The following is a 23075-nucleotide window of genomic DNA, read 5'->3' as shown; positions in this document are numbered from 1 at the left end:
TGTGTGTGAATATCTGTCTCCTCTGCTGGTCTGTGCAACCCTTTAGGGCAGGCACGAAGCACCTAACTTTCTAGAATCGCTCTGGAAGGCTCTCCGGCCAGAGGGGATTCCAGTAAGACCATCTGTCCACAGCACAGTTCCCAGCACGCAGTAGGTTCTTAACAAGTATTGCTGATGGAAGGACAGAATCTAACACCCAACAAGCAACTGACTTCATCAAACTCCAGTTTCCTCTGCCCTGGGTGCCAATAATTGTCAGATTTTACGCTCCAAGAATCACGACACGCTTCCCTGCAAATGGATCAGTTACACGTGCGCTTTCCTGGTTACACACACTTTCCCCTGCTTTGGGGTGGGGAAGGGCCTCTTTCTGATCTCAGCTTCCTCTCCTAGTCCTGGTCAATGTGCTCCCTTTACAGGGAACGCTGGGAGTCAGTCAGTCAACTTGGCCACGTCTGCAGCTCTAGTAAGAGTGAATGTTTGCAGGTTGAAATCGCTAACATCAGGTTTGGACAACACTCAATATCCATTGACCTATGTCTCCTTGCCCTCTACACTGACAGGGGACCAATGTCACTACCCCCCAGGAAACAGAGGTCAAGAAGGACTAGGTTGGGCTACTGGCCGCACAGACCCACTGCTGGCTCCTAGGAGAGCAGGGAAGATGCCCCAGCCCCAGGCAGGAGCCGGGTGGTCAGGGCTAACCTCCCCCAACACTGGTCAGACACACTTACCTGGCATAGAAGGCACTGGGGACCCACCAGCGCCTCCCAGCTGCTTTAATTGTCAACTGTTGTGAGCTCAATTGGTCTTTGGGGAAGGAAGGTTCAGCAGAATTTTAATTACAGGCTGTCTCTCCTGCTTTTAATGGCTAGGCTCTGAAACACACTACTTTAATCACAGGGTGTTAAATCACTTTTTAAGTATACCAATGAGGTTGAGTATTTAAAGAAAACCTGTTATGAAGTTTTTTATAAAGCAAGTTTATTGAATTTTTTTTGAAATTCAGGAGGTTCTGGTTTACTTAGTTTACTTAAGTGAATCGAATTCCAGTTTGCCAAGAACACTGTCATTTACTCATCTACATTTCCTTTATTTCTTTTCTTCCCCCTGGTTTTCTTAATTTATTTTTTTAATTGAAGTATAGTTGGTTTACAATGTTGTATTAATTTCTGGTGTACAGCATAGTGATTCAGCTATATGTATGTATTCCTTTTCATATTCTTTTTCATTATAGATTATTACAAGGTATTGAACACAGTTCCCTGTGCTATACAGTAGGACCTTGCTGTTTATCTATTTTATATATAGTAGTTAGTATCTGCATGCTTCAGCATGTTTCTCAATGGTGCACGGGCCCCCCAAATCAGGTCTGTGACAGCTCCCAGCAATGTTCAGTTCTCACTCCCTTTTCCCTCTAGGAATGTGCCTTTCCACCCAAAATGGTGCACACTCTGGAAATTCCGAAAGAATGTGTTGTGGGCTGAATTGTACCTACCCCCACCCCCAAACTCAATGCCCAGCACCTCAGAATGTGACTTGTATTTGGAGATGGTGCCTTTAAAGAGGTGATTAAGGTGAAATGAGGTCATTAGGGTGGGCCCTCATCCAACAGAAGTGATGCCCTTATAAGAAGAAGAGATTAGGACAGAGACACACACAGAGGGAAGACCATGTGAGGACACAGTGAGAAGCGCACATCTCTACACCAAGAAGAGAGGCCTCAGGAGAAACCAACCATGTGAATCTCCGGTGTGCAGGCCCCCAGCCTGTGGCACTATGTTATGGCAGCCCAAGCAGACTCACATGGGAAGAGTCTGTCAATGCCCTGTTCCCACTGGGCTGCACTGCTGATGAGCTGTGTGACCCTGGGTAGGGCTGCAGCTCTGGCTCAGGGCACCCCCAGGTCCCCTACATGGGTGGGGGCAGGGGGGAATTAAACGCAGGTGCTGTGAACTCACTTCCCCCTCCCTGGTTCTCTGATGTGTGGTCCACGTTCTTCATCCACAAGAGACCGAGATTTCTCTCTTACTTCATAGCCAAAGTGAGAAGGAGATCCTGACACAATAGCCTGGATTTTTTTTTTCTTGAATTAACACGTCACTCTTTTTTTTTTTTTTAAGCATTCTCATATGTATTCATCAAATTGAAACTCACAACTAATCTGGGATTAGAAATCTTACTTTCATTTTATAGATGAGGTAAACCAAGGCACAGAAGGAGAGTGATTTATCCCTGGCCCCTGTGACTTGTCAGGCAGGACCCCGTTCTCTGCACTCACATTAGTCTGCTCCCAGCTCCCTCCCACCATTAGACACAGCAAACACTGGAAAACACCACCACCACCAGGCTACTCATCTGCTGCAAAATCTTCAGTGGCTCCCAGGTGCAGGCCACATGAAGCCCCCACTGGCCTGCCCTGCTCCCCCACCATCCCATCCCCCCCTCCAATTCCATTGTGACAGAGCAATCATGCTGCCCGACGGGACACAAGCCATGCTCACATGTTACCACATCTCTGAGAACACCTTCCCCACTTCTTTCTGACTAGCTAGGAGCCACCTCCTCCAGGAAGCCTTTCCAGACTGCTCTCACTGAGTTCTTCCCGTAGAGCTCTCAGGCTCAGCCATATGAGGTTACTCTGAGCAGACCTGTCCTAGTTTTATCTGCAAATTGCTTAACCTTGTTAGTCCCTAGGACAAGAAGCACATCTTCCCACAAGCCCCAGGTACCTAGGTACAAAGAAAATAATTAATAACACTTGTTGGTCCATCAGAAGACCAGTCCTGGATAAGTTACCTCCATAATATAAACACGTTGAGAAATAGCTATTTATAAGCTCAGCTTCAGAAACAGAATCCCATTCTTCCCTGACTTCTGCCACATTGCAAGAGTGTTGGATGTCCCCTCTGTGCGACTGGCCTTCAGTGACACTGTTTCTGCTTCCCTCCATCCCTGAACATCCCAACCATCTCTGCTGTCCCCTCCTTTCTGGCACAAAGCCAGTGATCCTTAAACCAACGCCTACATAATTCCAGGAGTTACTATTTAAAGATTTGGGAGGTCTTTCTTTGAAGATGACCTCCTATTATAAGACTAAACATCAAGGGCAAGAATTGTCTGTTTGGTTCACTTACTATATTCCCAGCACCTGAAGAAGCCTTGTACATAGATACTGCTCAGAAATATTTGTTGAATAAATAAGACTATTAACTCTGACTATCTGTGTCAGAGATTTTTAAAAATTTAATGATTGAAAGAAAATCCAAATCTAGGTGGGCCACTGGCTGTGGGGTATTGTAAGCCAAATAGGAGTGCCCAGGAAGCACTGTCCATTAGGCAAAATCCTAGTGATATTTATCCCTTCCCAAAAGATCCCCTCCTGTCATCTACCCAGAGCTGTCCCCAAGAGGGTTTCTGCAGCCTTTCCAAGGCTTTTTTTTTCTGGATGAAGGAAGAACCAGAACTCCTACCCCAAACTCCTGCCTTTCAAAGAGGCATTTGAGAGGAAGAGGCTGGCCCCTGAGGCAGCAGCTGCTGTCCCAGCTGTCACCTCCAAAAGTGAGCAGCGGAAAAGGGTGGCATGGAAGGACGTCCCTGTGCTGTGGCTGGACCAACCCTCCCCCCCCCCCCCAAGCCTTGCGAGGGCAACTCCTGCACACAGGCAGCTCACCTTGGCCATGAAAACTTCAACTCTTCCCCTCAAAGTGCCTCCCCCAAGGTGCTGGCCAGGCACGGGGCCTGATCTTACAAGGTTTTACGTGCTCTCTCTTCCCTACCAGATGTGGGGAGGCCTATGGTGTGCCGCTCACTGAGAAGGGTAAGAGGATGAATCCCAGATGAGGCCCAGAGGCTCACAATCAGGAGTTCTGTGAAAAGCACACACCAGGCCGCCCCAGCTGCTGTCACTGAGACTCTGCACTAAGTGGGTACACCAACCCTCGGAGATCACTGGAATGTCCCGAATGGGGGGCAGCATACCTGGAGGGTAGGACACAGGAGGCACCTGGCTAAGCCAGAACTGCAGGAGGTGCTAGAGGTTCTGAAATCCCAGCCCTGGGCCAGGGTCAAAACTGAGAGCTTCTCTCCTCCCCGGGTAACATCCTGAGCTGGGTAATAACTATCTCAGAGCATGTCTGCCAGAGCCTCCCTACACTACTGTGAGTCCAAGTCCAAATCTATCAAGCTCTAACCCCTTGACCTCACTGCCCGATGGCCTGCCGCTCTCCCCCAGCTCACTCCCCTCCACCCCCACAGCCTCCTGCTGCTCCTCAAACAGACCAGGATCCCCACCTGCTCCTACACCCTCCTTCAGGACCCTGTCCCTACCACTCCAAAGCCACCACCGCCCTCCCAGCCCTCCAGCGCCTGGCCCTGCTTTGCCCCCTTCACAGCATGTCCTCAGCCCTTGCCTGTGGTCAGAAGCTCCATGAACGGGGCCTGGTATGTTGCAGTACATACTGGCAGAACGAATGGATGAACTCCACCTTCCTCTACAAGACCGCACACTCCTCCTCTTGATGGTTTTATCCCTTAGTGTGTGTGCACACTTGGTGACACTGAAAGGGTGGTAGTGAGGCAAGGCTGCGAGCCAGAAAGCCCAGTGACCACAGCCTCCATCCGTAAAATGGGCTGGCAACATTTGCGGTGGGTTAAGAAGCCCACCGAGCAGGCCCAGGTCCCGACTGGAGGGTCAGTTCTACAAGGGGCCCTCGAGTCGACTGCTCTAGCAAAGGAAGGGGCAGGACTTCAGGAGACCAGACCCCAAGATGCACGGGGCAGGACAGCCATGAAGTCCTGGTACAGTCTCCCACGTTGTAGGAGACTTCTCTGGGCATGGGTTTATCTGCATTTCTGGATGGTGTGCCCAAGCCACATGATCAGTCTGTCCCCTACAGTGTCCAGCACATAAGGGGGAGTCTACTACCCGCCCAAGAGCTCACATATATTGTCACCAGGCACCATCCTAAGCACAGGTAACAGCTCATTCCAGCCTCACAGTGGCCCCATGAAATAGGCTCTATTATGACCCCATTTTACAGATGAGGAAACTAAAGCACAGAGACCTCATCCCTGGTTCCATGGTGCGGTGAAAAGAACACAAGATTTAGAGTGAGAGGGTGTGGCCTCAGGTCCTGTTGTCAGCTGCCAAAACCTGTATGAGACTTTTAATCTCTCAGAGTATCTTTGTAAAGTGGGCATCATACCACCAGCCTACCCTACACAGGAGGCATGAGAGCACTTGGTAAATACATAAAATATGACACAAAGAGGGGCAAAGGTTATTACAAATGGTGTTATTTAAGGATACGACAATCCTGGCGATTTCTCAGCTGTTTCCTTTAGGAGGAGGGAAGGGAAACCCTGAACAGAGGGAGGCAGAAACTAAAACTTGTTACAGTCATCCTTCGGTATTTATGGGTGTGGGGCGGGGTTGGTTGCAGGCCCCCCTCATGGAAACCAAATTCGGCAGATGCCCAAGTTCCTGATAACCAGCCCTCCGAACACACGGACTCAACCAACTGTGGATCCCATAGTATTTTTGATTGAAGATTGGTTGAATCCTCGGATGCAGAACCCGCGGATAAAGAGGACTAACGGTACCCGCCGCAGACAACGTGCGGCGGATGAAGGCGGCGGTACCACAGCGCTCAAGATCTAAGGAAAATAGCGGTGACGTCGGTAATAAACAGGACTTGAAACCAATTTTAAAACCAAGCTAATTAAGCATACAAAATTATGTAACATAGCTGCAAATCAACCAATTGCTATTAAAGGGGGAACGGGATACAATATGCAAAAATTAGCACAGCATTGAAGTGATGAAGTGGAGATGATTCTTCCCTTCAGATGTACTTTACCGCAATGGAGACACCGTATTTTCAGTAACATTTTCTAAGTTGTTGAAAACACAACCACACACACTAGTAAGGTATCTTCAAGGAGGACCACGCTTCCAAAATATCTCCCCAAATGAAACAGCGTCACTTTATCCAAATACCTGCTGCCTTCCATCTATTGTTAACTGGGAGATGAACGAGGTCAAATATTCTTCTAGGATAAGTTAGAGCCAGGCTTTGGGGATCTTTGCTGAGGCCTGGAGAGGGAGCCATTCCTAGTACACGGAGCTGCCCCGGGACTGTGACACTGACCAGTATCCCATCCAACCCCACCCCAGCAGGGCCGCCACCCCTACATGGGCAGTCTCACCCTGGCAGGTCCCCAAGGCCCCTGCTACTGTTCCAGGCTTCCGGCGTAGCATCCACTCCCACAAAAGCCCCTTTTGCTTTGGGACCTTCCAGCCTTTAGGACACCCAATGATCAAGTCCGGTCACACCTAAAACAGGCAGGAATGCAGGAAGAGTGACCCCTGGGAGGGAGCACTTCAGAAGAGCTGGCTCTGAGAATAAGGAAAACCCCAATGTGGATAAACTGAGGGACAGCAAAGCATGGCCTGAAAGCAGCCAAAAAGAAACTGGAAAAATTTTTTAAAAGCCTTTCCTCCGTAGAATAGAAAATCTCCAACTGAAAATAAACTGGGATTTCTGGTTTTCAGGAAGAGTATTTCATCATTTGGGGGACGGGGTGGTGGTGCGGGAGTAATGGTGTGATGGCTGGGGGAGGAGGCAGGTCCAGGGACCCTGGGTAGGAGGGGAGCACCTAGAAAGAGCCCACCCTACAGACCCTATGGGGTCCCGCGTCCCACCGAGGCAGGCAGTGACACAAGCCTAGGAGAAAAGGAAAAGGAAGGGACAGAAAAAAACGCAGAACAGGAGAGACCCTTTCACGCTGGGCAGAGAAGCTACAGGCCAGGGGTGGGATGTAGGGGGTCCCAAGGAATCAGGAATCCTCTGAAATCACAAAAAATGAATAGGTACCATTGTTGAAACCAGCCAAAACACCAAAGAATACACTCTCCTCTAAGATCTCAATCACCTTCAAACTGCCACCAAGATCAAGGTCAGCTTTCCATTAGCAGTAAAAGTGAGTCACCCTCACCTCCTTTGCTCAAAGGACAGAGAAGGCTGTATTTCCTCCCTGAAGACTGCCCCTTATGGGAAAGGTGAGTTCAGTCAAGACAGCTCATCTGCACATAGGGAAGACCCCCAAGGGCCCCTCTGCAACTCCAGGCTCCCACCTCTCCGAGAAATGCTGCCACGAATCTCTTAATTCTCTGGGACTGATTTAGGGTTATTGGTAAGAGGCAGCTGGGAAGGTGACATTCAGTGTGGGAAGTCAGTCCTTGCTGAATTTTATGGCTCAATTCTAAGGTAAATCACTCTCGCCCAGAGAACTGACTCCAAATAGATTTACTAGTTTTAATATTTGTTTGGGGCATTCCAATTAATTGAAAGATGCTGTCTTCCAGTTATTGTTCTGAAATGTGGACCTTGGTCTCCGAGCACTCATTTTTATTGGGCATAATTATGATCATTTGTCTGGAGTCCTCACTCCCAGGGAACAGAGGTGCCTACAGTTCGAGGCCTGCTTGAGCTCCCAACAACCAGGATCAGTTCCTCCTGCAGAAACCTCAACAAGCTAAGTCCCCTCTATGAGCTTAGGATCCTTCTAATTTGCTAACCTTACAGTCTGCAGAGGTTATCAGATATGGCCCTGGGAGTCCTGGGGGCTGCAGAGAGAGAAGCCAAAGGATGAGGGGGAGATGCTGACCATCCCCATATCCGTTCTAGTCATCCGGCCTCCTTCTTTTCACATCAGGCCACTGGTGAGCAGCATGAAGCAGTGGGTTAAGAACATGAACTCTGGAGCCAGGCTGCTAAATTCGAATCTTGCCTTTGCCACTTATTTGCTGTGTGACCTTAGATAAGTTACTTAACTTCTCTGTTAACTCTGTCTCAATGTTCTCTTCTCTAAAATGATAATAACAATATCCATTTCACAGGATTTTTATATGGATTAAAATCAGTTAATAGTTTAAAAGCAGTTGGCACAGGGCCTGGCACAAGGGAAATATTAGAATTGATACATTGGTAAGTCAAAATTTTTAAATTGACGTATAGTTGCTTTATAATATTTCAGGTGTACAGCAAAGTGTTTCAGTCATATATATATATACGACTGAATATATATATATATATTCTTTTTCAGATTCTTTTCCATCATAGTTTATTACAAGATACTGAATATAGTTCCCTGTGCTATACAGTAGGTCCTTGTTGTTCATCTATTTTATTTATAGTAGTGTGTATCTGTTAATCCCAAACTCCTAATTTAGCCCTCCCTCCCTTATTGGTAAATACAATTTTTTAAGTTATTTGAAGAAAGACTCAGGTGGCTAAAATGAAGTATGAAAACCATTATTCCACACCAGGAGTCTACAAACTTTCTGTAAAATGCCAGAGAGTAAATATCTTAGCCTTTGTGGGCCATAACGGTCCCTGCTGCAACCAGCAAAAACCACGATGGGTCTGAAGCAATAGGCGTGACTGTGCTCCAGTAAAACGTTACTTAAGAAAACAGGCATTGGGCTGGTTTGGTCTGTAGGCCGTAGTTGGCTGACCCCTGGACTGGACCTAATTCCCTGTTCACAGTGAGGAAAACAGAATGGGGAGTCATTTGCCAAAGCTGGAACCCAGGTCTCTGCCCGCCCAGGGCAGGGCACGCTCTAAAATCAAGAGCCCCAGAAAGGAAAAGAGAAATTGTCCACACTGCGTTCAGAGCAGACACACTCATGCTATGTTCTGCCAGCTGAAGGGACACCCTGAGAAAAAGTGACACTGAGGCCCTTGCTGTCCACCTACCTTACACCTGTGGGCATGGGGTAGGGAGTCTCCCCGTTCGTCTCTGTAGCCCCCCGCAGCTAGCACAGTAGAGTCGCTCCGGGAAGGCCGGTAACTGTGGATGGCCCCACGAGGGGAAAGACTCCTGCCCGGCAGGACCAAGTGCGGGCCTGCCCGTATTTCAGCCAGTTCTGGGAGCGACTGATTAAACGAAGATGCCTACGTACCCATGACGGGGGAAGCCACTTTGTAAAGGATTAGAAGGAAAAAGGGACATTTACTAACTATAACTGTGTTCAAATGATACAAACAGGGTTTATAGACATTTCTTTTTTCATCTTCCCATAAAAGACTGCAAGAAGAAGAAATTAAAACCCCAGTGGAGGTCTGTGGGAAGGAAGGATACTCCCTTCCTGTGAGACCAGCTCCTGTGGTTTAAACATGGTCCCCAAATCTCTGACACCCAGCCATCAAGGAGGCTCGAGGTCCTTTCCTCTTGAATCTGGCCTCAGTGACTGCTTGACTGATTGTATATAGAAGGGACACCGAGTTGGTTTCCAGGCCAAGTCTTTAAGAAATTGCAGCTTCTCTTTCCTGTTTCTTGGGACAGTCGCTTTTGGAACTCAGCCACCATGCTTTGAGGAAGCCCAAGCAGCCCTGTGGAGAAGCCCACAAGGAGAAGAACCACGAGCCAACAGAACTTGCCAGTCACGGTTGCGCCATATTGGACGTAGATCTCCCAGCCTTGGTTGTGCCATCCCAGCTGACACCACATGGAGCAAAGGTGAGCTGTGCCTGAGCACTGCCCAAATGGCAGACCCGTGAGCAGAATAAAGGGTTATTACGGCTTAAGTCACCAGGTTTTAGGGTGGTTTGTTACACAGCTATAGTAACTAGAAAAGGCTCTTAAGTTTCGAGCATTTGCTCAGGCCTCAAAGCTATCTGCCCCCACAGATAATGCAGCAAAACATTCTTCTTTCTGTTATGATTTGGGCGGACGGGATGGGAATGCAGACCCCAAATTTAATGTTTTGTTATATTAATAAAGGAATGTGATATTAAGATTTATAATAAGAAATATATATTGGTCTTGAACACTCCTGACTCAGAGCTCATAAAACTCACAATTTATAAGAGCTACAAAGTGTCTTGATATTCATAGCAAACCTCTTCCACCACAACTGGGTTTATGTTAAGAGGTGACTTTTGGAAACTGAAGGATGGGAGTTGGTTGCCAGGGGAACCAATCATGGGATTGAGGGTAGGAAATCTCAGTCCCACCCCTGCCCTTCAAGTAGGGGAGAGGGGCTAGAGGTTGAACCGATAGCCAATGGCCAGTGATTTAATCAAGCCAGACTATGTAATGAAGCCTCCCTAAAAATCCAAAACAATGGGGTTCCGAGAGCTTCCATGTTGGTGGACATACGGAGATTTGGGGACAGGATGTACTCCAGGAGGGCATGGAAACTCTGAGCCCTTTCTCCACATCTTGCCCTATACATCTCTTCCATCTGGCTCTTCCTCAAACTGGCCATCTAGCAAATACAATGCATTTCTGAGTTCTGCGAACCAGTCTAACAAATTAATAGGACCCAAAGAACGGGGTCATTGAAAGCCAGTCAGAAGCACAGCATCCGAAGCTGGGAGGGAGGAGCAGTTGTAGGACTGAGCCCTGAACCTGTGGGGGTCTGGTGCCATCTCTAGGTTGACAGTGTCAGAATTGAGGTGAATTGCAGGACACCCAGCTGGTGTCAGAAAATTGCTTGGTGGTAGACAACCCACCCCCCACATCATACTGGGAACAGACTTGTAAGGAGCCAAGATATTGGTGTGTGTAGGGGGGGAGGGGGTGGAGAAGGTAGGTCTCATGACGATCTGAAGGTAAGACCAGTATTTTTATCACAAAAAAAAAAAAAGAAAGAAATTTGAATTTGTAGGAGCACATCAACAAATTTGACAATGAGACCCCAGAGTCCCGATCTAGATAACACGATGACAGGCGGGAGAAGTCCTGATTTCAAACATTCAAATGTACATCCTGACTTTTTGGCTCAGAAAATTTGGTCACCATCACCACTCATAACACAGAAGACAATGTTCTGGCCTAAAAACGCTGAGTTCTGTGTTGCTAGTGATTGTCTCAGCTTCAACATAACTCTTCTAGATTATCTAAATTTACTCAAATTCAGGTAGCAAGACTTTGTCAGGTTCACTAGGATGAGTTAGCTTTAAAACACACCCCTTAGTTAACTTTAGACAAGAGTATTTATCAGAAAGGATGTCAAACAGAATATTCTTTTTTTTTTTTAGTATAATCTCTGTCTTTTTTTTTAATTGCAGTATAGTCCATTTACAATGCTGTGTCAGTTTCTGGTGTACAGCATAATGTTTCAGTCATCCATATACATACATATATTCCTTTTCATATTCTTTTTCATTATAGGTTACTACAAGATATTGAATATAGTTGCCTGTGCTCAGAATATTCTTCATTGCAGGACATTTGATGCTAAGATGATCTTTCTGACAATTAAATATATAGACTACTGTGCAGAAGTTATTCGGGTGTCAATTAAGAAGTTTCTGGTTATCAAAATCCTGGATAATAAGACGTTATTGTTTAAAAGTCTCAGTTTGCTTTTGAGAGAAACTGGGTACTATATAAAAAGATTCTTTGCTTTACAAAAATATTTACTAAGGCTGTGTTTAGGTAATGACTGCCTTTTACGAATTCAAACTACAATCATATGTATATAAGTTTTGTGGAAATAAATATTTGGAAACCCGCATGTGTTACATGAAAAGAGGTAGCCTTGAGCTAAAATTGCTCATGTATTATTCAAAACTCTCCCAATGCCAAGTACCAGAAACCCACTCAAAGTTGCCTCTGCAGAGTTTTCCAAAATTCACCACCTTGGAGTTTCCTGTCATACCTGGGTTCCAGGTGCAACACTATTATTGACCTTGTCTTGACTTTTTATTAAATTAAGCTTCCTGCTAAGCAGTAATGAAATTACAAGTGTCCATGTACTAGTTATGTTTTCTTTCTTTAGTGCACATTTAAATGAATATGTGGCTTTCAATCGTCAACTTGGTCCTACATATTCGACTGAAAAATCAGTCAGTGGTCTGAATGCCGTACTTTAAGGCATAGAAAGGTTTACTGGATGAATGGAGATCAGCCCTTTTTCTCACTGACAAATGTGGTATGTGACCTTGGCCAAGTCACCTGGTTTTTCTTGCTTCAATGTCCCCACTGGAAGAGGTGTATTAGCCTGCCCACTCCTCAAAAGAGTAATAACCCCCGGTGCCACTGACAATAGCATGAAGGGAGGTGGGAACGGACAACCGCCCATCCCAGGGTCAGGTGGGCTCCGGGTCCTCAGCCACTGGGCTCTGAAGGCCTCTTCTGGGCCGGGCCGTCTGAATGCAGGAGCCAGAGAAACTGAGCTTCCAGAGCTGTGAAGTTCACAAGCAGGCAGCTGGGGAGCTGGGAACTTTGAAAGACACTCAACGGCTTTTCTGGTTTTAAAATCTATTACAGATACATTAAGTAAACTTGGCTCTAATGAGGTAACTAAAGTCATTAAAACCCTGTGAGGATAAACCAGGGGCCGGGCTGCCAGAGGTTTAAAACCACATCCCCGAGAGTTGTCCACTAGCAGCCCAGCCAACGCCGTCCGTGTTCTTACTGCCCTGCTCTCAGTCTGTGGAATCCTAGAACCAGGTCATCACCCTCTCCTCACCTCTCCTCACCCTCACCTGCCATCTACCTGGGTCTCATGGGAAATGGGAACAAGATGAGGCTAAAGACACAGAGGCCTTTGGCTCAGTTGGGGCTCGTAAGGTGGGCTGTCCCCATGGTTGGATTCCCCCTGGCATGAATGAGGCTGCAGTCAACCTAGAGGAAGAAAACACATCACATCACACACCAGCAACCCTTGCCCCATACCCTTTGGTTGATAGAACGCAAAGTCTACATCCTTAAAAGATCTAGGGGTCTGGCCTAGGGTACAGGGTGGGGATAATTTCTACCTTATTAAAAAAGGTAACTTTATAAGGAGGGACCAAACTGTCAAACTATAGGTGCAAACGGCCAAACCAGGCAGACCCAGAGCTGCTACTTTAGGTGTGAGTGAATGGCGAAGATGACGTCACAAGGAGTCTTCCTTCCCTGTGCAGGTTGATCCTGAGGACATAATCCCTGCCTCAGAGGCCTGGCACTGGGACCCTCGGAAGGAGACACTCAGGGACATTAGCTATTATCTCATCCAGCCCCTGAGGTCACCGAGGAGAAAACATCCAGTTGTGAAGTGACTTCCCCAAGGTCACCCAGGTCATTAATGGCAGACCTAAGACCAGTGACCTTCCCAGAATACTGCAAAAGGACCTCAGCGTAGCAATCTCCGTGTGTGATGGTTCAAATGCAAAACTCAAAATAGCAAAATGACTGTGTGACCAAAAGTAAATTACTTAACCTCTCTGTGCCCTCGCATCTATAAAATCGAAGGCCAATTAAGGTAACACATGTAAAGTGCTCACTAAGCACCTTAACAGTGTAATAATCAACAAATGTTAGGTTTTTAAAGTTATTATTGGATAGCCCCAGGGTTTCAGCAGAATTACCACCTGTTCAACCCCTGAGTTGATAGACATCTGCCCCACTGCCCAAACACAGCAGCTCACAGAGCAGAGTCCAGTTTGGGAGTCACATAGGCTTGGATTTGGAACCTGGCTATCAGAACAAAATTGCGCAGACTGGGTAGCCTAGACAAGAGAAATTTATTTTCTCATAGTTCTGGAGGCTAGAAGTCTGAGATTAAGGTGTCAGCAGGGCTGGTTCCTTCTGAGGCCTCTCTTCTTTGGCCTCACGGATGGCCACCTTCTTCCTGTGTCCTCACATGCTTGTCTCAGGTGTCCTGATGTCTTCTTCTTTTAAGGACACTGGTCACACTGGATTAGGGCCAACAGGACCTCATTTTACCTTAACTACCTCTCAAAGGGCGCCATCTCCAAACACAGTCACATTCCAACATACTGGGGGTCAGGGCGACAACACACTTTTGGGGGGGACATGATTCAAGCCAGAACACTGTGGTGGATTATCTTTCTTCCTCTTTAGGGAAGGAGTATGTAGAGACTCACAGATCCTTACCAGGGCACTATGCTGTGCCGCACTGAACTGGTTTTGAGACCTGGAGAGATGTCCAAAGTGAGCAAATGCCCTTCCTCATTCTACAAAAATGCATTTTGCTTTGAAAAAAAAAAAAAGATCTGTGTTCCTGGAGCATGGATCCTGCGGCAGGCACTGGCCTGGCCGCCTGGCTCTGTGGGACATCCACAGATGACTCAGACTAGGATATGATCTTCAAGGTGCTCATGATCTCAGAGAGCAGATCAGGCAAGAATCCAAGGAAGGATGGGAGTGATGCTAAGTGCTCAGTGCGCTAAAGGTATACAGACCAACTGCTGGGATGGAGGAATAGGACAAAATTGACCATACGAGCAGAATGCAGAAGAGCCCAGAGGGGACGGATCTGCCCCAGGGGATTGAGTGGTCTTCCCGTGTCCTGGGCTGTTTGTTTGCAGAAGGGGATGATGGTGTGAGAGGGAAAGATGGTGTCCACCACACTTCTCCTGTGGCCTGCACTCCCTTGGATCAGAGTTTTCAGTTAGCAGGAGAATTAACTCTGCAGGATCCAAGATGTCTAAGCCATGCTCAGAGGCAACTTCGTCTCTCAATCTTCACAGCTGCCTGCAAAGGTGTCCATGGCTGCCACTCACCAGCCAGAACCTCAGCCTTTTAGGCATCTTACGGTCCTGCTGTCAGGGCCACCAGCAACATAGGCTCCCTCCCTCAGGATAATTCTGTCTGCCGGGGTTCTCCACCTGGCCGCAGTGATAGGAAAGCTGAGGACTACTGGGGGAGAGGGCATAGAACCCACCTGTTGAGACCACACAAAAGACGTCCATGGGACACCTAGGGTCCTATGCACCCACATTGTCTACAAGTTAAGAAATCATAATTACTAGAAAAGGCAAAACTCTAGTGAAAGAAAGCAGATTAATTGCCGGAGCCAGGGGATGGCTTTGTTTTTCTTTTTTTATACCTCAACTATATGGAGGTATAAAAAATTTTATCTCAATAAAGCTGATACCTCCCCAAATAAATAAAATCATATTGAAACTTGGCGAGGCAAACATTAATCATTGCTTACCCAATCATCACTCCCCTCTCATTTCCTTGGAGGCAGTGCTCACCTCTTTCTATAGATGAGGCAGAAAACACCAGGATTTCCTTTCTCAGCCTCCATGGTGCTGAGGCATGGGTATTTATAACCCATGGGTATTTCTCTTCAATGGAACTTGACAGGAAAGTCTAGCAGGGGATCCTGGGAAAGGTTTTCATGCCTGATCAATTAAGATACAAGGATGGCATAGCCACTGTGGAAAACAGTATGGAGGTTTCTCAAAAAACCAGAAATAGAACTACCCAGATGACCCAGCAATTCCACTCCCGGGTATATATCTGAAAAAAACAAAAACACTACTTCGAAAAGATACATGTACCCCAAAGTCCATAGCAGTACCACTGACAACTGCCAAGATATAGAAGCAACCTAAGTGTCCGTTAACAGACGAATAGATAAAGAAGATGTGGTATACCTAGACAGTGGAATACTACTCAGCCAGAAAAAAGAATGAAATGTTGCCATTTGCAGCAACATGGATGGGCTTGGAGGATATTATGCTAAGTGAAATAAGTCAGTCAGAGAAAGACAAATACTGTATGTTATTACTTATATGTGGAGTCTAAAAAAATACAATAAACTAGTGAATATAACAAAAAAAAAAGAAGCAGATTCACAGATATTGACAACAAACTAGTGGTTACCAGTGGGGAGAGAGCAGGGGGAGGGAGAAGAGGAGAAATTGGGTATTCTTCCAGAATCCCTGACCCTCACCACTGGGCCCTGTCAGGAGTGCACATCCGGGCATCCACCTGGGTGATGCAAAGGCAACTGGTGTTCCTTACAACCCAACACGGCACCTGGTGAATATACGAACCCCACAGACACCAGCCGACCAATTAGCCCAAAGGAGCAGAAAGTTTTGCTTCCTAAGAGAGCCCAGGGTGCTGTCGACAGATGCCGAGAGACAGATAAAACGCGTGCTCGGGAAGAAACACTGTCATTGTGAACACCCACCTGTTTGGTGACACATCAAGATGTGGATTGTCCAGCAGGCCACTTTCTTGATCTCATGGTTCAAACTCATGGTACGTATTTCAGCAAACAGCCCTTATGGCAAAGGCCTGTGGGTTCTTAGCTCATGGTGAGACGGTGACATTGCGTACCTCAGGGGAAGTCCCTGTAAGGGACTGGCATAGGGAATGTCAGCTCCACGCCTTCCGGATGGAACTACACACATCCCTCTGAATAACTTGAGGGCTCAATTGTCACAACTACAGTTAGGCATTTCCATGTCTCTGCCTCCCTGTCTCTCTCCCTTGAAGAAGTTACTTTTATTTAGTAACACATACAGAGAACACCTAGCACTGTGTCCGGCATGTAACAGACACTCAGTAAACGTCAGCGCCCTGCGTCAGACTCCTGAGTCACTTACATGTAAACTGAAACATATTCCGAGCGTTGGAGGAAGGAGCTTGCTTTTCTAGTCATAATCTGAGAAACACTGAGCCAAAGCTTCTCAAAACTTCTACATCACAGCCAGCTCAGCAAAACTTGCATCTCATCTTCAAAAGCTCCCTCTGTGCTAAATAAGTTGGGATGGGAAGTTGGCTGGATTCTCACAGAGTCTTAGCTTGACAAATTAAGCCCCTTCCAGCAAAAGTGAGCAGGATGGGGAAAGGCTTAAGGTATCTCTCACAACAGCCACAGGGGCGATGCATGGGCAGGGCCTGAGGCTCATTGCAGGCCTTGGCAGCTTCTCAGAAAGCAGCACGCTCCTGACCATGGGAGGCTTTTGGGCAAGTGCTAACGGACTCAGGATTCCCACACCAGGTAGGAGATCCACTCGGTGACCTCTAAGATGTCTCCCAAGTTTGAAATTCTAGGATGATCTTGAGTCTTTGGGGGACCAGTGGCAGCTGGAACCTGTATAGGGCACCCTGAGAGAGAACCTGGCCAGACGCCTTATCTGTAAAGATCAGGCCTGAGTAAACAGCACGGGAGAACGTTCTAGTCTTCCAGGATGAGCTTGTCTGCAGGCTTCTGCTAAGAGACGAAGCCCGAGGGCAGGCATAGCCCTTCTCCACAGCCATACACACCTTCACCGGTGTGCAAGGGTCTCAAAGGCCCTTTTCAAAGTTTCCCACCAAGGCCTCTCCCTCCTCCTCCTCTCCCAGGTCACCTGGGTCCTGCAGCATCTCTTCAAGGTAGAGACCCAAGTCAGTGAAGGGTAAAGAGCCCTCTAGAATCTTCCCAGCTCCCCCAAGAGCCTGGAGCCCACAGGCTGGGGGCCCCTGGCCCAAAAAGGCTTTATATGCTAACTCTGCCTCTTGGGGACCTCTGGACCACATGTATAGTGACATCCAAAGCCACAACAGGCCTGAGGTTTCGAGTTTCCAGGGAAGACTTTTCCCCATCCCAATCTCCCCCTGCCCTGCTTCCATGCCAGTGGATGAACATCTCCTCCGTCCTCTCCAAGCCTGCAAACCTCTGCAGGAGCCCATTTGAGGCAGGGCCCTCCATGCCACCTCCCAGTCTCACCTTGGGCCCTGGAGGAGGATTTGTCAGGACTCATGTGCCTTTGGTTCTGAGACCCCCTCAACATGCCCACAGCTGCCTCCACCCCCAGGCCTGGCCTAACATCAGTGCAAGCTCACTGTCCACGCTCACTTTTGAGTTCCCTGGGAGATCTGCCTTACATCCGAGGAGCTCAGCTCTTCTTTGAAAGGATGCTAGTCGTATTTCATACAGCATTTCTAGGTGCTTGGTAGTTGGAAGGTTGTCAAGATTTCCACTTCGCTATGGTACTAAAAATATTCCAAATCAGTGTTGGGATCCCCTCTTTGGACTTGTTCACCGGGACCTTCCCTGGCTGACCTCCTGCCCCAAACAGCTAACTCTGGCCACATCCCTGCAGATCCAAATACGTATGATGAACGCCTACTATATGCCAGGCACGACCTTAGGTCCAGAGGACTCAAAAACGAAAAGATTGGAGCACTGCCCAAAATACAGCAGCTCTATAAAAACGCAGCGTGGCAGGAAGAGAAGGACCCGCAGCCCTCTTCCCTTTAATATGCATCCTATTTGCCCAGGTAATTACAGCTTTTTCGTGGCTTCAAATGTCCATATCTTGCCTCCCAACTGGACTGTCTGCTCCTTCGAAGTGCATCCAGGTCTCCCCTGCCCTCTACTCAAGCCCTGAGGGCCTGGGACAGGGCTCTGCTCACCAGGGATGCTGAAAATGACAATGCCTCTCCCCTAACTCACTCTAATGCTTCCAGCTGAAGTGCGATTCTGCCAGCTGGGCCTCCAGCATGACACAGCATCCCCGCCCGGCTTCCCTGACGACAGCAGCCCGGAGTCACAAAGGATTCTCTGACAATGGGAGGAAGAGGTCTTCTTATTGTCTACAGCAGCCCCCCGCCACAGTCACTTTCAACGGCAAACCCTGTACCCACTCCCAGAACTGTAGCTCCTGCCCACATCTGCTTCCTCCTCCGGCATCTACCCGGCCCATCGTATCGTCTGGAAGGCAGCTCCATTAGACTATCCTGCCAGTAATTCAAATTTATCACATCTAACGTTAAACTCACCACGATCCTTCTTCTCGTCCTAACCCCAGCAGACCTGCTCCAGCAACCAGAAGTTCACAGCCCAGTAAAGGCCGCCGTCCACTGAGTCGGCGAGGCCAGAAATCTGGGAGTCACTGGGACTCCTCCCTTCCCCCCAAAGCTAAGCAATCACTTTACTCCCCAAATGTTTTTAATATATGACCTGCCCCCATCCTCATACGCACCGCCCTGGTTCCAGGCCTCATCCCCGGTGTCCCGGATGCTGCATGGAGCCTGCTGTCATTGCCTCATCAGCCCAGTGGCTGCCTGGTTCCTAGTCATGTCCCTTTCTGGTCCCTGGCTGTGTGCCTGGACTCTGCTTAAAGCCCCATCCTCCATGCTGAAGGGCGAGGGCCTCAGCCAGGCGCACAGGCTCCTCAGAGCTGGGCTCTGTATGCCTCCCGGTCTTGTGCCTGACCTCCCTGCTGCTGCCCCTTCCTACACCAGGCAGCCTCAGGCCTCCATGCCTTCGCACCCACTGTCCCTTCCTCCTGAATGCCCTCCCTCTGTCTCCTCTCCTGGCTAATTCCTTTTCACACCTTCAGATTCAGCTCCTGTGTTGTCTCTCTTAGGAAGCCCTCTCTGATCTCTGAGGCTGGAACAGGTAGCCCTTGTCTGTACGGGAACTTTCTCCACCACTGCGCGCACCACACCATGCAGAATTTAACCGCTTAAGTGTTGGTCTCTCCTGTGAGACAGTGGGCTCTCTGAAGGCAGGAGGGCTGTGCCTATTCACCGTTGTGGCTCCAGGCGAAGAAAGAGCCCCCCTCTGACTGCGGGGTCCACCCGACCTCCTCAATCAGCTCCACCCCCACCAAGCACACATACATTTCTCCTTCGCCCCTTTTGGGCCACTGCCCGGGCTGAAAACCTCTGCCAGGTCTGCCTCAACCCCAGACCTACCCCCAAATTCACCTCTTCCATGAAATCATCCCAAATGGGCCCCAGTCCACATATCACTGCTATGATAACTGCCTCCCATACTTTATCCATCCTACCCCCTGGGTAAGTTAGCACTTGGGGCTGGCTCTGTAGTTGGATATGAGCCAGCAGTGGACACAAAGAAGCTCCAAAAAGTTGGAAGCCCCCCCACTTACAAAACTGTAATGATGCTATGCCATGGTGGGCCACTTCAGTCCCAGGTCACTGGATTCGAAGGCTGAAGCCTTGCGGTCAGATCCCTGCTCTACTACTTACTTGTGACTTGGGCATGTCACTAACTGTGGTAGCTCAGTTTCCCCATCTGCAAAATGGGAATAATGCTAACAGCCTCCCAGGGCTAATTTAAAAAGCAGATGAGATAATCTGTGTGAAATCCTTCATAAGATGCAAAGCCAAGTCAAGTGTAAGGTATTAAAACAGACTCCAATGCCAACCAACCTGCCTCCGACCCGGGTAGTTCTTATCTTTACTTGAGTCGGGTGAGAATCAAATGAAATCTGTGGACCCTCCTAGAAAAATGCACATATATAACAGCTTTGCAAACACTTCCAGGAGGTTCCTGAGGACTTTGCCACAGGAAGGGAAGGTCACAGACCAAACTTAAGAGTGCTGGAAGGCCCCAAATATATGCCATCATCCAGATTCCTGGGCACCAAAGATCAAAGACAGGGCAAGGAAGGCCAGTCTTGAAGGAGAGAAATCCCAAGACTAAAAGATGAATTCCAGGGTCTTTCCTGGAACCAAAAGAAAGAAGAAGATATAGCATTTTCACTTTATGAAGTAAGAAAAGCATCATAGTACAGAAAAAGATTAAATGAGGCATCAAAATTTAGGAGTTCTTGTTCCGCACTGCCAAGAGCTCCCCATTATTGTGGGTGAGTCCCTTCACCTCTCTGGGCCTCAGGTCTTCACAAGGAGATCAGCTCATCGACAAGGCCCTTCCCAGCTCCGGGTGCCTAGATCTGAGGACGTGTCTGTTCTCAGCCTGTTCTGAACAACCACAGATCTGGCCTGGGTTTAATTCAGAAATAACAGGCAGATGTCGATAGTCAGCATGGTGGTAATTCAGGGAGGCTACCACCACCGAATTGTTCTAAATTAAATTGCATGCAGGATGAGGCAGCAGGGCAGAAGAGCAAAGCCTGAATGTGAGCGGCCGAGCTCAGGTGGCCAGTGAGTCAGCAGTGAGGCCCAGAGGTAGAGATCCCCCCAAAAGAGCATCACAAGGGGCGGCCACATTACCGGGTAAGCTATGCAAAAGTGCCATCACGTTTGGAGACTTCCCAAAAACTGCAATTTGCCAGTCTGTTTGTACCTCCTGTTCTCTCTCTGGGCTCAGGATTCTCTCCCCATCCTAACCACCACCTCCTGCTTCCGCCTTCATGATCTGAGCTGCAAACAACAGAACCTTAAAACAAGGGCAGTGGACCCCCAAAACTGAGATAAAATTGGAGGACAGGGTCACGGACCTCAGAAGTGAGTCTGGGAACGAATAGTTAAAAAGCAGACTCATATTAGAATATCTACACAGACCTGTAAGACAGAAACTACTAAACTCAGACAGAGCCTGAGTGAGACCTTGACCAAAGCCACATCCTATCACTGAAGATAGCCTATCACAGCCCGTCATGGGGCAGGAGCTGGGGCAGGACCATGGAGAAAAACCTGTCAGCTCCTCATGCTTAGCAGATGAACCTGGTTGACTTTAGGGTCATTTCTCACTAGCTGCCAAACTTCTATAGAAGGACATATTTTCAGGGCCCACCTGGGAGGTTCCAAATAGTCTGAAGTTCAGAGGAACAAGTGACATAAGGCTCTTCTTCCTCAGTTGCTTCTTTCTGCCTTTGCTCTAGCTTAGGGACTGGCACCATGAGTCCCTTGCAACCAACATACATGAAACTAAGTCCCAGGGTGAGTGCTCTAAAATATTTATGATTTATTCCCTCCTGTTGGCTCTGAATCATCTGTTTTATTGTACTGCAGCTTAGCTGTTTCTTTCTGTGTCCCAAACATAGTAGCAGATCTAGCCTAAGCTAGGTGCCCAGTAAACATTTGCTGGACTTAAAAATCTTATATTTACCTCCACAGCTAGAAGACGTTTTTGGCAAGCAGAGCTGGTAAATTAAATTTTCTTTGAACGCACTTCAAGATGCACAAACATGTATGTGCTCAGTACATACCTGTGAATGAGTAGTTGATTAGCTGGTCAAAACTAATCATCCTCCATGCTGTGTCTGAGAACCTTCATGTGCATGAACGCTGAGAAATACACACAAGTATGTAGGAGCTCTTTGTTCTTTTCCAGGCTTTCCCATCCCTGAAGATACAGGAGTGCTGTATGGTTTCTCAGGAGCTACACTTTAAATCCATGGTTTTGGAGCCAGTAACTAAAGAATAAATTTTGGTTTCAATAAGGACCCCCATGAACACACCCATGGGAACACAGGTATGTGTTGCAGAAACATGTATTTATCCACATGCATTTATTATATGCAGGTATGATTCTGGTATATACTGGGTGCATTAAAGCTGACAATCATTCAAGAGCAAATTATCAGATGAGTGATAACAACGGCAATGCAGACTTCTGCTTTTTAATGCCTATTCTCATTAGGACTGGTAGCAAATCAAAAGGTGTTTTTGACAAAGAATAAATGCCACAATTTACCTTCCTTTCTCAGGTTCAGTACTTCCTGGGGTTCCAAGACCTACTCTTAAAAAAAAAAAGTGGCCACTATTTAAATTAAAAGCCATAGACTGAACTCACAGAGAGGACGCAGGGAAGTCACATCACTTTTGAGCCTCAGTGTGCTATTCTGTAAAATGGGGCTAATACCCCCCTACCTCACAGGACCCTCTTAAAAAATGCGCCGATACAAGATGGGGGTGGGGTGGGGGGGGAGAACAGCCCTGTAAAGTCATACAAACACATTATTCTAGCAATCTGTGAATTACTAATGACACTGTACCGCAGAATGCGTTACAAAATTGCTGCCTCCCAGCGTACATTATCCAGGACAGACACCTGACACAGCAGATGAGATGATCTGTGTGTAAATCGAATCCTGTTTCAAATACTCAAAAAGGGAGCTTCCTCAGGCAACCAGAGGGCATCCTGTGAGGGACCGGACATCTAACGTCTGCTCAGTGCGTTCTGTTCCAGTAAAATTGGGTTTTCTTGAAAGCCAGGCAGTTTCCGAGCATGCTCGGAGCCGGGATCCCTGAGGTTTTTGGCCCAGACCCCGCGCTGGACAGGAGGAACCGGGCCTACGGCCCCTCCCCGCCCTCTGGGCGGCTCCTTCCTCTCTCCAGCTCGGGCGGCAGCGGCGCTGGTGCTGTGTCACTTTCGCCCTCTGGAGCCTCCTGTCGCCACGGAGCCCGCAGCTCCAGCGGCTTCCTCCTTGTGCGAGCGGGCCCCTAGCCTGGGAGAGAACCCCCAGACCGCAGAGACCCAGCGCCGAGCGGAAAGAGCCGGCAAAGGCGTGCAGTAGGCTGAGCACCCGGCAGCGGCACAGGCGGCGGCGGCGGCACAGGCGGCAGCGCCTGGCTGGGCCCGGGGCCGGGCAGGCCATGCAGCCTTTGGCCCT

The 23075-nt window shown here is 48.1% G+C and overlaps 1 protein-coding gene across 9 annotated transcripts in view; it reads right to left on the bottom strand.

Moving 5' to 3' along the window:
* Positions 1–23075, bottom strand: part of CTIF (cap binding complex dependent translation initiation factor) — a 286942-nt gene that overhangs the window by 261729 nt on the left and 2138 nt on the right. Inside the window, exon 2 of one of the 9 annotated variants that reach the window (XM_032470569.1) lies at positions 21669–21875. The exons of the other annotated variants lie outside the window; for them this stretch is intronic. The gene's annotated coding sequence lies outside the window, so the exon portion shown is untranslated. The remainder of the gene's footprint in view (positions 1–21668; positions 21876–23075) is intronic. 9 annotated transcript variants of the gene reach the window in all.

The sequence above is a fragment of the Camelus ferus genome, chromosome 30, assembly GCF_009834535.1.
Source record: "Camelus ferus isolate YT-003-E chromosome 30, BCGSAC_Cfer_1.0, whole genome shotgun sequence".
NCBI classification, from domain to species: Eukaryota; Metazoa; Chordata; class Mammalia; order Artiodactyla; family Camelidae; genus Camelus; species Camelus ferus.
This window is presented reverse-complemented; position numbering and strand designations above follow the sequence as displayed.